The following is a 12,463-nucleotide window of genomic DNA, read 5'->3' on the forward strand; positions in this document are numbered from 1 at the left end:
CGAGCAGTTCAGGCTAAAAGACAACCAAGTGATGTGGTCGATGACACTCCCTTACTAATTATGCACTCCCATTAAACGCCCGTTTGACCGTTTGGCACGCCTGCGTTCGGATCTCCACTCCCCGCGTTCAAGCACCTTCCCCTGTTACCACCCACAAACGCCTCATTCTGTGACTCAAATTAGCAGGCCCTCGCTGTTTTGCGAGTGCACGATTTCCGACCGCAATGACTGGTTGGCGCATGCGCGGTATGACCCATACGCATGCGCAGATGTGCGAACATCGCTCGGAGCGAGCGAGCTGCCGCTTACGAGCGGCTCTGAATCAGGCCCATAATCCTGAGGAGAGAAGAGCACCTGGAATTAGGGAGATAATCCTGAGGAGAGAAGAGCTCCTGGAGTTAGGAAGATAATCCTGAGGAGAGAAGAGCACTTGGAGTTAGGGAGATAATCCTGAGGAGAAAAGAGCTCCTGGAGTTAGGAAGATAATCCTGAGGAGAGAAGAGCACCTGGAGTTAGGGAGGTAATCCTGAGGAGAGAAGAGCACCTGGAGTTAGGAAGATAATCCTGAGGAGAGAAGAGCACCTGGAGTTAGGAAGGTAATCCTGAGGAGAGAAGAGCACCTGGAGTTAGGGAGATAATCCTAAAGAGAGAATAGCACCTGGAGTTAGGGAGATAATCCTAAAGAGAGAAGAGCACCTGGAGTTAGGGAGATAATATTGAGGAGAGAAGAGCACCTGGAGTTAGGGAGATAATCCTGAGGAGAGAAGAGCACCTGGAGTTAGGGAGATAATTCTGAGGAGAGAAGAGCACCTGAAGTACTGCTTTATTCTGAGATTTTGGGCAAGCAGCAACATTTAAATTATCTGCAGTATAAGTATTGATTGATCTCATCAATAATTGGTGACATAGCTCTAGCCTAGGTACAAAGTGAAAGGATTATATTAAATCAATAACATCCCCACTACTGAAGGACTTATATATGACATTGTGGCTTAATTGGGATACTGTTACAAATTCTTTCTATACCTTATTTTACAGAGGAGTGATAAATAGCTATAGATATATAAAACTCCTTCATTGACTCCTGTCTCCCCCGCCCTTTTTGTGGTATTTATCTTAGGTATTTTTTCTTTGCATATAAAGGTTTTTATTTAAATCAATAAAAAAGAATAAATACATCCACAATATTAAACAAAATCAAATTATCATACAACATAAAATTAATCACAGATAAAAATAAAACAAATAAAAAATACAAAGCCTGTAACGGAACATAAACTTAGAGGGGGGGGTGTAAGGTTAACTGCTATAGATTTAGAGTAGTTTATTTTTCAATTAGAGAGAGCACCAAAGTCACGGAACTCAAAAAATTAAATAGGTACTGAAAAAGAGGGATTGGTAAGGACCAGAGCTGTAATTAGACTTTTTGGTGCCCTGTGCCAGAGAGAGCATTGGTGCCCCCCTCCCCATTTTTTAAATAGGGACATAAGATACTGTACCTGAAAAAAGACCATGGCCTCATGGAAGGGCCAGGAAAGCTATAGAGGTAGCCAGGAGATGCTGGGGATAAAAGAAGAGGAAGCTACTAGTGAGAATGATAATAAACAAGAACACTGACAGACCCAAAACAGTGCCCCCTGCCCTGTGCCATGACAGTTCACACCACCCTAGTTACGGCCCTGGTAAGGACAGCCAGAAGGTCGTCGGCAAACAAGGCCAGCTTATATTCATGCCCATCTACAAATAACCCAGATATGTCAGGGTTTAACCTGATACCCCTAGCCAATGCCTCCATACACAATACAAAAATAATGGGGGATAGGGGACATCCCTGTCTAGTGCCATTAAAAATCCTCACTGGGTCAGAACGGGCACCATTTATCTTAATAAGTGCCATAGGTGTGAAATATAAAGCCAGGATCCTATGCAAGGAGGCAGGACCCAACCCCATGTGCACCAACAAACCCCTCATGAACAGCCAATTTATTCTGTCAAGGGCCTTCTCTGTGTCAGTGGATAACAGAAGAGATGGGGACTTTCCCAATACAGCGAGATGCATCAGGTTAATTACCTTGGTGGTGTTGTCTAGTGTCTCCTGGCCCAGGACAAAACCTGGTCTGAATGAACTGATGCCGGAAGAAGAATCTTAAGTCTGTTTGCAATAAGCTTGGCAAATAGTTTAATATCTGTGTTCAGTAGGGAGATAGGCCTATAGCTGAAGCACCGGGCTTGGTCCTTAACATCCTTATGGATAACAGCAACATGGGCTTCAAGGGACTGGGATGAAAACCCTATCTTATCAGATACAGGGTTAAAAGCCAATAACATCTTGGGTAAAAGAGTGGTCTTAAACATTTTATAATACAAAACTGTATAGCCATCAGGGCCCAGGCTATTACCAGTATGGGTGTTTTTTAGAGCTTCTTCTAATTCATCCAACGTGAATGGGCTGTCCAACCAGTCCCTGTCCTTGTCAGAGATAGAGGGGAAACTACCCTTCCGGAGATAATTAGATACAGTCTCCTGAAAAGTAGCAACCTCTGAGGGAGAGCCCAAGGACGAAAGGCCATGCAGCTTTGAATAGTAAGAATGAAATGCTGAGGCAATGTCGGGGGTCAATCTACGATCTCTACCAGTCTCACCCTTGACCACCTCTATAAAAGATACCGCTCTGTGAGCCCGCAAGGCTCATACCAATAATTTACCTGGTTTATTGCCCCATTGAAAATAACGTTTTTACATAAATGAAAATCTCTTTTCACCCCTTCGTTCAATAATTTATTGAGTTCAGATCAGGCCAAGGATAAAACTTTCCGGTCTGCTGCTGACTAAGAGGCTTTGTGTTTCAATTCAAACAATCTAATTTATTGGAGCAAATGCAGTTTACAACCCTCTCATTGTTTTTTTTAAGATAAGAACCCAGTTGGATCAATTTCCTTCTCAATACACATTTGTGAGCCTCCCAAACCGTAAGGCTGGAAACCTCAGGAGAGTCATTTAGTTCCAAATTAACTGTCAGAGTCTGGTCCAACTGAGGTTTGAAATAGGCGTCCGTAAGAAGGCTTTCATTCAAGCACCAAGTGCAAGGTTTAGAAGAGAGAAGACTGGTAGAGAGTGTGGTTCAATAGAGGAATGTTGTAAGAGATGTAAAAACCTATGGGGCAATAAAAAATACTCCAGTCTAGAATATAGAAAAATGTATAGTCCCGGTCAGTAGGGTGTTGTAAATGCCACGTATCGATCAGCTGGTGCTCATGTAGTGTGTGTGTAACACTTCGGTATGGTTTAGACGGGCGACTACGGGACGAAATGGAAGTATCTACATCAGGATGAAGTGTCCAATTTAAATCGCTCCCTAGAATGAGTATCCCCTCTGTCAAGGCATCAATACTGTCTAACACATTTTTTTTTAGGGATGAGGGTTGGTTGGCATTAGGCGCATAGAGAGATACAAAAGTATAAATCTGACCATGAAGAATGCCCTTAACTAATAATGCCCGACCATCAACTATGGAATAGCGCTCCAGGGCTGAGAAAGGGAGACGACGAGAGAATAAAATTGCTACTCCTAGGGTTTTACCTTCCTTATTGTTACTATAAAAAATATTAGGAAAATAGCATCCTTTCAAAGAAGGAGCCGCACCAGCTTTAAACAATAATGGAGAACATTGAAAAACTGCTCCTTTAGTCGCACGGGTGTGACGTACACAACCTGGCATAGCGACAAGCATATGCCATGTGGGGGGACACCGGGGGTCAGCGACAGCAGCCGCCAAAACAATAAAAACACAGTAACCTAACAGTGAAGAAATCTACCTAAACATTCACATTCTCAAAATACAGTATCATAAAATCTAAGGTAGATCTAAGACATACAGTAGCACTTCAAAAAACACTTCAATAAAACATCAAAGCATAGAAAATAAAAAAGAGTGCAGAGAATCCGTCAAAACATATAGACCGAGAGAACATGGGGAAAACATATAAAACGTATGGCACAAAAGTGAGCCATAATCACAAAACCACTGGGTTAGCACGAGTCCAGGCAGTTGACAGTTGAAAGGGGACATATAACAATCTCTAATCGGAAAGAAGGCAGATGGCAAACAGTGTGATAATTCCGATAAATAAATGACTATCCAAAAAAAAAACAACTCCCTGTAATATGTAGGCCGGCTAAACCCAGGGCCATGGGATTAACAAGGCACAGCAGACCAATAGAAGTTCATGTCACCCGACTATCGGATGGTCTTCTATAACGATTGGGACTCTTTGCCGGGTGTTCAACAACTTGCCATCTATCGTCGTCCATCTGAAGCGCAGGTGGACAAGGGCCCATTATGCAATCTTGCCAATCAGGGAGCTGGGTCGGAGTAATCCCCAAAGCAGCACAGAAGGTAGACAAATCCGAAGGATCTCAAAGGACGAGCTGTTTCCCCTGATGCGTTACCTGTAGGCTGAAAGGGAAGCCCCATCTATAGACCGAATTGAGATTACATAGTTCCACTGTAAGAGGTCTAAGGGCTTTGCCGTTCTGGAGAGTAGACTACGACAGATCTTGGAAAATCTGGATCTGGTGGCCATCTATCTCAATGGAGTCTTGATTACGGACCTTGCGTACAATCTCCTCCTTCTGTTGAAAATAGTGTAGGCAACATATAATGTCTCCTGGCTGGTCACTCGCTGCACTTCGAGGCCTCAGTGCCCTGTGAGCCCTATCAAAGGCAATGGAAGATTCTGGATCCCTAGCCAGGATATCGTTAAAGATTCTGGTGAGATAGTCAGTCAGACTATTCACAGAGATATCTTCTGATACACCCCGAATCCTAAAGGTGGGTACACAGCTGACAGATATACTGTATCTGCGGATGATGGTCGTTCATACACACTGAACGACCGTCATCTGATGCTGCAGTGAGTCCCCTCCCTGCGGCTGCCTGTGTGTGTGTGTATGGGTGGTCGGCAGACATATTTGTCCATTGGCTGTGCAGCACAGCCAATGCTCGGCCAATGATCGGTCAATATATCTGCCAGTGTGTACCCACCATAAGATTGTTGCGTCTGCCTCTGTTGCCCAAGTCCTCCAACCGCTGGGACATAGCAGTGATCAAAGATGCCTGGCGGACCACCATGTCACGTAGACCGTTATAAGCATCTATTGAGGTGTCCCCAAAAATCCTCACATTGAGAGACCTTCTCAACTAGGTGTGAAATGTCCGATTTAATTTCCGCTAGTTCTGAACGGATAGTGGCATGATATGCTCTAGAGAGGTAAAGTCTTGACGGGTAGGCGTAGAGTGCAAGAGTCGGAGTATTTGCGAAATATCACTTCCATTAGGGGTCCGGACGGTCTGGAAGGAAGCAGCATGAGGGTCAGATTCAGCCGCAGGTTCGTGAATTGGTGAAGACAAGGAGCAGGAGTCATCACTAAGCGGTGAAGGGACTGTCGGCTTAAGGAATTGTCGCAGGTCTGATGTAGGAGGAGGACAGTTGACCTTTTTCGGCAGTGAGCTTTTTATTCTTCCCCATAGCGCACATAAAATTAAATGTTAGGACCAAAAAAAATAAAAAATACACTCTTCTTAAAATTATGAGACTTATACAGCAGTGAGGCGACTGCTGGTCACATTCCCCAGTGAAAAATGGCTTAGGCCGCCATGTACCTGGCTAGTGTTAGAGCAGAAGAGCAAGCCTCATCTTGGGGTGAATTGGAGGACCCTGATTGCTCTCGTACCAGGTAACTGTCTTCAGCTCCTAGGAGTGGTCAGCAAAGGGCTTTGAGGTTTTTAATATATCCCGCAATTACAGCACAAATCCACAAGAGGGCGCTCAAGTGACAAAAACAAGTACTGTTAGGACTTTCCTGCAGCGTAGCTTGAAGTGCAGTGAATAAATTAAAGATGGCCACGCCCACTGTCTCTGGAGAGAGCGCCACCTCTAGACCCAGGACCCAGGATCCAGAGCAGGGAGGATAGTGCCAGTAGCTGCAAGATAAATGCAGGGTCTTCACTCCTGAGTGACTCCAGGCAGCTGGGGAGCTAGGGATCACAGTAAAGGGTGCAAGGGTCTCTGCAAAAATCCAGGCCCCGGCTCCAATGAAGACAGTAGGCCACAGTCTGCAGGATGCTTTACCAACCTCTGTGAACACTACTTTCTACTCTGTGCCTGATAAGAAACACAGGGCCTGATTCAGAGCCGAACGCTATTTGCGGACGGTCGTTCTGAAAAAGGGGCCGGATATTTAAATGAAGTGCTCGCTCATTGCGGTCTGTTGACGCCTCTATGTCTGAACGAGCGAACAAAACATGCGCTCGCTATTTTGAAAAAAACACCCCCTGGCCGGTCGCACCATACGTCATCTCCGCTATTTATTAGATTAATCGAGTACATCGAACGGCGTATGAACTGTTCGCTATTCTTGTGGTAGCATTTTCCTACCGCAATCATGCGAGCAGTTCAGGCTAAAAGACAACCAAGTGACGTGGTCAATGACGCTGCTTTGTTAATTATGCACACCCTTAAAACGCCCGTTTTGACCGTTTGGCACGCCTGCGTTCGGATCTCCACTCCCCGTTTTCAAGCACCTTCCCCTGTTACCACCCACAAATGCCTTATCCTGTCACTCAAATTAGCAGGCACTCGCTATTTTGCGAGCACACGATTTCTGACTGCACTGACTGGTTCGCGCATGCGTACTAAAACCCATAAGCATGCGCAGATGTGCGAACATCGCTCGGAACGAACAAGCGGCCGCTTACGAGCGGCTCTGAATCAGGCCCACAGTAGGGCACTGGAAGGGTCTCAGGGACCAGGCAAGGGAGGAATATAGAGGATATAAGTCAGAAAGGCCAGGAGCCCTGATACCACATGATGGATACCACATGTCCTTCTCAAATGGCTGCCAGGCCACGCCCCCTATTTGTCTTAGTTTAAGAAACTATTGGTAATATGAGAATTCGTATTTGAATGTTTCAAAGACGTTGAAAGCTGACCAACACAGTGGATATTAACAAGGATGTCTATACAAGGGCGTTTCTAGAGAGGAGGCGGCCCGTGTACAGTCTCTGGCATGAGCCCCCTCCTCTCTGGCTGGCGGCCGGCAGCGCAGTGAGCTGTGTGCGGCCAGCGCCGGACTTATAGACTCTGGGCACTAGAGTGCACCCAGAGTCTATAAAGTATGCGCTGGTCACCAGGAAAATGGCCGCGGTGGCCATTTTCCCTGTACTGCACATGCACAAAATAGACATTTATAATAGACTGCCTCAGCAGCAGCGTGTTTAGCAGGAGCATGCACAGATCAGTGTGATCTGTGCATGCTTCAATGTGTTATAGTGTAACAAAAGGGTTAATTAATGGCGTGAGGTGATAGTGTGGGGTCCCCCTATTTTCCTCTAACCAGCTGGGGTAGTAATGGCACAGCGGGGAGATACACAGTTTGGCGTCTCCCTGTCAAACCATTCTCCAGCCCCAAACTGGTCAGCTCAGGGCTGGCAATTCTCGGAAAGTGGCAACTCCATAAACATTGGGGTCCTGTAACCAGTGGGTTAAATAATTAATTTCTACATAGGTATATACTGTAAGTTGTAATACCTATACCTGTGCTGGGCCTCATTGACGTTTGAAAATAGATTGTTTTCGTGTAGTTCAGACAAGACATATATTGAGGGGCCAACTTGTACCTGTCATTAGAGATGGATAATGAGCCTTTCAACCCTGATATGGTGTTAGCTGTAGACAGCCACATTCCAATAGAATGACTATTGTAAGATGTGTACAGTCGCTATGTATTATGAATATATAGACAAAAGTTGAGTATACTGTATACTTTGTATGTTGTATGTTAATTGTTTGTTTGTTTACTTGTAATAAAGTGTGTTCATTTGTACTCCCTCATTTGGTTATGTGGTATAACTATTCATTTCGATCAGGACGAAACCCACTGTTAAGCAGGTCCCTCCTCCCAAACATCAACCAGCCGGTAAGTCCTCTTGTCCAGTAGAACTTCAGAAAAAAAAAAGTCTTTCCTGGAGCCCACCGATTGTAATACTGTATTTACAGTTTTTGCAATATTTTTTGTACATTGCATCTCAAAAACACACTATGCACAATTTTTTTTATTAGATTAGAATAGACTGGCTATTTTTTCACACACCAGAAACAGAAAAGGTCTCAAAACACACACTTGAAAAATACAATTTATATTGAAATAGAAAAGACTGCAGGATTTTTTTTTTTTTAAATGTTGATTGACAACCAGGCCACTCACAGCCAATCAGCGACTGGTTACTATAGTAGTGGCCGCTGATTGGCTGGCGGTCCTACAAGTGCAGGAAATCTCGTGGGTCCTGTCACTTCGGAGAAGAGCTTAATGTGTATAATACACATACAGCTCCTCTGTGTCTGTTATGGATTGGGACAATGTAGTTTGTTATTTTGAATGCCCGAGAATGTTTCTGGAGAAGAGGACCGATCTGTGCCTAGGGTTAGGTGATTATGTTTTTTTTTTTAACAAACAGCGGGATTCTACTGGAGAAGAGGACCGAACACCAGGGACAAGCAGGGGCGTATCTATAATGGATGCAGGGTGTGCGGTGCACATTGTCCAGTGGGGCCGTTACCACACACCCTGCACCCATATTATCAAACTTACCTCTCCGAGGTCCCGCATCGGGTCTCCCAGTGCTGCTTAAAATGCCGGAAAATGGCTGCCACGCCATTTTGCGCTGTGAGGAAATCGTAGGGGAAATGGCGGCCACGCCATTTTCTTGGCAATCTGCGCATGTGCAGTAGACTTTGAGCTCACTCTAGTGCCCAGAGTCTACTAATTCTGTGATGGCCGGCCAGCCGCGTCAGTCGGGAAGACAAAAGGGGGCCCGTGACGGGGGATGCACATGGCCCCCTCCTCTCTAAAGACGCCCCTGGGGACAAAGTGAGTATTGTGTATGAGTGAGTGTATGTAATACATTTTTACTTTCAACAGTCTGTGAGTACTATCTTTATTTTAATATTTTCTTTACATGGGGAATATAGGTACCAGCAGCCCCTTAATGCCCAGCATGTTGGAACTTGTGGTTCTCCAAGTACCGGCATGTGGGGGAGGCCTGCTTTATAGTCCCCCCATAAAGGACAATATTTTACTGTAAATCTAAATTTGACAAAACTAAGGGGGATAAATATACCCCTTAATGCAGCGGTTCCCAATCTAAGCGCCGCGGCTCCCTGTGGTGTGGCAGCGCTGTCACTGGGGTGCCACGATTGGTGTCCTAACAAGGCTGCCTGTTTTTTTTTTGTCCATTGCGGAAAAGGACCGGGGAGGTGAAGTGAGCAGAGCGAGGGGATTGCAGAACGCAGGAGTGTGCGGGAGCTGTCAGTAGTAAGCAACAGGCAGAGAGGTTCCTTGTTGCTGAATTGGGTCCTGGCTGATCTGAGAACTCAGAGCTGAACGTCGCTACTAAAGATAAGTAATGGGGAGGAGGGGCTGCCATCAGAAATTGCTATACTATAGGGTGGGGGCAGAGGAGTGGCGTGTAGCCAGGGCGCCCAGAGCATGTGCGTGCTGTGGCGCCCCCCCCAAGTAAAAACAAGGATTAGGGACAGTCCCCTGTAGTGGTGCCCATATGCAGTGCCCCCTGTAGTGGTGCCCAAAAACAATGCCCCCAGTAGTTGTGCCCCTTTACCCCTTAAAGTAGTGATCCTGTAGTTCTGTCCCCCCCCCCCAGTACTTACCTGATCCATCGTGGCCGTCGTCCAGGCTGTCGTTGCCACCCTGACTGGATCTAAATAGATCCAGCAGGTGCGGCAGTGCAGACTCCTCAGTGCGTGGATGACATCACCCGCGCGCTGCATCACTGGGAATGCTGGCCTCTGAAGTGATCGGAGGCTTCCTTAACCTCCGATCACTTCAGAGGCCAGCGTTCACAGTTCAATGCTGGCACCCGGCAGGCTGTCAGCTTAGACAGCTGTCGGGTACACAGCACGCAGCGCCTCCGGACACCTTCGGTGCCTGGAGCTTGCACTCCACTGGAACCGCCCTCCCTACGCCCCTGGGTGGGGGTCGCATGGGGAACTATAGTGGAGAGGGTTAGGTTGGTGAGCAGAGCCGGTGGGAGAGAGCACACAGTGCTGAGTGCCACAATGTTCTATAGGGAGGGGGCCTCACAGAGGCGTCACTAAAGTTGGTTCACCCGGTGCTGTAAATCATGGTGACACTCCCACCTCCACCAAAACAAATCAGGACCAAGGTGCACAGCTGCACGCTCTCTCCCCCCCTTACCAGTCCAGCAGTCCAGTACTCACACTGCACTGGTCCTCCCAGAATGCCGGGCACAATGGGGGGCGTGATGACGTCATGCCCTGCATTCTGAATAGAGAAGAGAGGAGGACGGTCTGACGGCAGGGCCGATAGGGGTGGTCGTCCCGGGGCCCCCACCTCTAGAGCACCCAAGGGGGGCTATGAGTAGCTAGAATCCCCCCCATGGACCAATTCCCCCTGCTAATACAGCGGCCAAAAGGGGCGGGGCCAAAACAGCCCACCCCGCCCCCAAATGACCTGCGGATCGCGGCATTACGGCATGAGGGGGCGGAGCCTAATGATGTGAGCAGCAGCTACATAAACAGTAAGTTTCTATATGTACTGTTTAATTGTGTATATATGTATATGTAATGTATGTGTATATGTGTGCGTGTTATCGTATATACAGTGTGTGTTAGTGTATGCATACTGTGTATGTGTTAGTGTATATGTGTATGTATGTGTTAATGTGTGTATATGTGTTAGTGTGTGTATGTGTTAGTGTGTATGTATGTGTGTATACTGTATATGTATACTGTATATGTGTGTGTATTTGTGTTAGCGGAGATGTGTTTATGTGTGTGTATACTATATATGTGTGTGTATATGTGTTAGTGTGTATGTATGTGTTTGTTTTCATACGGTATATGCGTGTAGTGTGTATTTTATATATATTATATACGTTTGCTACATATATATTATATATATATATATATATATATATATATATATACAGTCAGGTGCATAAATATTGGGACATTGACAGAATTTTCATATTTTGGCCTCTATTCACCACCATAATGGCTTTGAAATGAAACAAACAAGATGTGCTTTGCAGACATTCAGATTTAATTTGAGGGTAATTACATCCAAATCAGGTGAACGGTGTAGGAATTACAACGGTTTCTATATGTGCCTCCCACTTTTTAAGGAGCCAAAAGTAATGGGACAAACTAAACAATCCTAAATCAAACTTTCACTTTTTAATACTTTGTTGCAAATCCTTTGCAGGCAATTACAGCCTGAAGTCTGGAACGCATAGACATCACCAGACGCTGGGTTTCATCCCTGGTGATGCTCTGCCAGGCCTCTACTGCAAATGTCTTCGGTTCCTGCTTGTTCTTGGGGCATTTTGCCTTCAGTTTTGTCTTCATCAAGTGAAATGCATGCTCAATCGGATTCAGGTCAGGGGATTGACTTGGCCATTGCATAACATTCCACTTTTTAGCCTGATAGAGCCAAAAGCACTCCAGGGCTTGCGGAAACGAGACCCTACCGCAAGGGTCTCATCGCAAGCCTGATGGTCGCGATGGTCTTGACCATTGCGACCATCATTTTGGCCACTCGCTATAGCTGTGGGTGGTCACCCACAGCTATGCGAGCGGCCAAGAGGCCGCTCTTAAATTCAGAGGGACGGCCCTGATTCAGAGCAAGCGCTCTGTCAGAGCGTCCGGCTCTGAATCAGGGCCTGAGTCCTTAAGGGTGCCTCGAACTGAGAAAGTTTGGGAACCACTGCCGTAGGGCAAAATTTACTAAGCGACGGGTTCTAAACCTCGGTGGGTTCTAAACCCCAGCGGTTTGGCAGCGGTTTTGCTATCCGCAGATGTACTAAGGCCAAAACCACTGCAAAACTGCAGTCAAAGCAAACTTTAGAATAGAATAGAATGGGGCTGTCATTTAGAAGCCGCCACTAAACCCCTAGGGTTTATAACCCGCCGTCAAACCGCCGCCAAACCCTCAGGGTTTAGAACCCGCTGTCAAACCGCCGGGGTTTAGAACACAGGCGCTTAGTAAATTCTGCCCTTAATGTCTATCTATTTATTGTACCTTTTGAACTTGGTAGCTATTTGCTGCCATCTTGTGGTCAGACTTCAAGATGCAATTGCCATTACAATTACTTTCTTTTTTCTTCTTCTAAAGCACAGGTTCTCAAACTCGGTCCTCAGGACCCCAAACAGTGCATGTTTTGCAGGTCTCCTCACAGAATCATAAGTGAAATAATTAGCTCCACCTGTGGATCTTTTAAAATGTGTCAGTGAGTAATGACTATGCCTGAGCACCTGCTAGGTGACCTGGAAAACATGACCTGTGGGGGGTCCTGAGGACCGAGTTTGAGAACCACTGTTCTAAAGTCTTGATGATGTTGAATAGCAGTGGCAGAACTCCCGGAGA

The sequence above is a fragment of the Taudactylus pleione genome, unplaced genomic scaffold (assembly GCF_031769625.1).
Source record: "Taudactylus pleione unplaced genomic scaffold, aTauple2 ptg000897l, whole genome shotgun sequence".
Classification (NCBI taxonomy): domain Eukaryota; kingdom Metazoa; phylum Chordata; class Amphibia; order Anura; family Myobatrachidae; genus Taudactylus; species Taudactylus pleione.